Below are 2,635 nucleotides of genomic sequence, written 5' to 3' on the forward strand. Positions count from 1 at the left end.
TTTCCCTGATTTTCTGGTTTAGGACAATAATGGCCAACATACCTACATTCACTTCACGTACTTTATAAAATCCTGGAGAATCTGGTATTTATTACACCACTCAATTATGTACACTTTGAGGCTCATGAAAGTCTGAAGAATATTCAAGAGCCAGACAAAAAACAACTAGTAAAAAATATTTATACTTCTCCTGACAACTCAGTAAGAAAATCGTGTATGAATGATTTCGTAGCAGTTAAATATGGCTTTGGACATTTAAATGTTTTTTGTGTAATCCTGTTAATTACTGAAACCAGGTTAATGGATGACATGGTGAAGAAGCATATTACATGAGAGTTATGTTTCTCCACTGAAACTTTTCCTACCTAATGAGTTATTCTACCTTTCCTCACTAGGAGTTCTTAGTACATCAGACGGGAGTCTGAGTATCAAAAATTAGTGAATAGAAGTGTCAGGCACAATTTATTAATTTGCAGATTCTTGATGACCATAGTTTACTGGTTAAAAAACAAATAAAAAATAAAACTTTCATCACTCCTTTCGAATTGGAACCTACTCACCTACCTCATTAATTACATGCTCTGTATGAACATAGCAACCGTTGAAAGTTCTCTGAGGCATATAATGAAAATTCTGCCTACAGTATAAAGAAACTGTCCTCTACACTCTGTCCCCAGAACTGTGGACTCATGGACTAATGTCCCTGCTTTCTCCACTATTGCCCAGTTTCATTCTGCTTTTCCCAGTCCTCTACTTCCAATGAAACAAAAGGGCTGAGTCAGACAGGGCTCTTATCTGCAAATAACAGATGCTGGCCCAGTAAAATAAAGCAGAAAATAAGGTTATTGGAAGGCTGTCAGTTATAAAATAACCTAGAAGGCCAGCAAACCAGGGAAGAAACTCAGAACATAAGAAAACTGGGTAGCTGAAACCTCAGCCAAGGTAATGCCACTACTGAACACTGGACTCTGTCACTTGGATTCCATACTTGTCCCCAAATGTGATATCACTGTGGATGAAATAAATTCTGTATCATCTCTGTTCCTCTGCATCAAGGGCTAGAGGTTTAAAGTTCTAATATGGAGTGTATCAGCCAACTTCCACACCACATTAGTGCTATATAACAAAACCACTCCAAAATTCAATGGCTTAAAATAACAATTTATTATTGCCCATTTGTCTGTGGGTCAGGTAGGGGTTAGCTGATCTCTAAGCTGTTCTTGGTTGTGTTTGGCTCCAGACTTCCAGGTGGGTTCAACATCAACTCCTGTCATCATTCTTATTAGATTAGTGAGTTGCCTGACATTTCTTCTCATAGTGATGGCAGAAGTTCTAGATGGCAAGGCAGATTGTGTAAGAACATTTCATACTTCTGCAATGTCACATCTGCAGACATTCTATTGGCAAAAGCAAGTCGTATGGCAAACCCAAAGTCAAAGGGCAGTGAAAAACCCTGAAAAGAGCTGTGAAGTCAATAGCAAAGGTCATGGGACAGGATGGGATAAAGATTTGAGACTAATATTTTAATTTATTCCAATGATTCTTTCTTTCTTTCTTTTTTTATGAGACTGAGTCTCACTCTGTCACCCAGGTTGGAGTGCAGTGGTGCAATCTTGTCTCACTGTAGCCTCCACCTCCCGGGTTCAAGCAATTCTCCTGCCTCAGCCTTCCCAGTAGCTGGGATTACAGGCCCCCACCACCATGCCTAGCTAATTTTTGTATTTTTAGTAGAGATGGAGTTTCACCACGTTGGCCAGGCTTGTCTCATACTCCTGGCCTCAAGTGATCCGCCCACCTGGGCCTCCCAAAGTGCTGGGGTTACAGGCACTGTACCTGGCCTACAGTAATAATTCTTATTGGTCAAGTTCAACTCTTATGATAGTGCCCTAGCTGCTAAGGTGTCAGTAGTGCAAGTTATCTGGTCCTGTCTATTTGTATAGGGAAGAAAGGCCTTATCCTCCAGCAAGATTTACACGATGACAGAGTCCTCATTTAGGAAAGAGTTCAAATGCTGAGCAGCCATCAAAGTTACAAATTTGCATTCAAAGTGGCTAATTATTATGTTTTTACTCTCCCTTCAGTGTTGTTTGGGTAGATGGTAAAGAAGTGTCATACCTGAAAAGTAGAAATTAAGTCAAAGTAGGGATTTGGAGGCATGGACTGACTGAGTAGGAAAAGAGGAGAAAAAATTCTCTGCAAAGTAATGGCAATGAGATAATCATACTTGTGGCCAGGTGTGATGGCTCCCACTTATAATCCCAACACTTTGGAAGGCCAAAGCAGAGAACTGCTTGAGGCCAAGCGTTCAAGACTAGCCTGGGTAACATAGCAAGACCTCATTTCTATGAAGGAAAGAAAAGGGAAAGAAAGAAAAAGAAAGACAGAAAGAAGAAAGAAAGAAGAAGGAAGAAAGAAAGAGAGAGAAAGAGAGAAAGGAGGGAGGGAGGGAAGGAAGGAAAGGAGGGAAGGAAGGAAGAGAAGGAAATAAAGAAAAATTAGCCTGGGTAACATAGCAGACCTCATTTCTATGAAAGAAAGAAGGAAGGAAGAGAAAGAAAGAAATAAAAATTAGCCTGGGTAACATAGCAAGACCTCATTTCTATAAAAGAAAGAAGGAAGGAAGAGAAAGAAAGAA

Source organism: Sapajus apella, unplaced genomic scaffold (genome assembly GCF_009761245.1).
Source record: "Sapajus apella isolate SASKATOON/1434 unplaced genomic scaffold, GSC_monkey_1.0 scaffold1, whole genome shotgun sequence".
Taxonomy (NCBI): domain Eukaryota; kingdom Metazoa; phylum Chordata; class Mammalia; order Primates; family Cebidae; genus Sapajus; species Sapajus apella.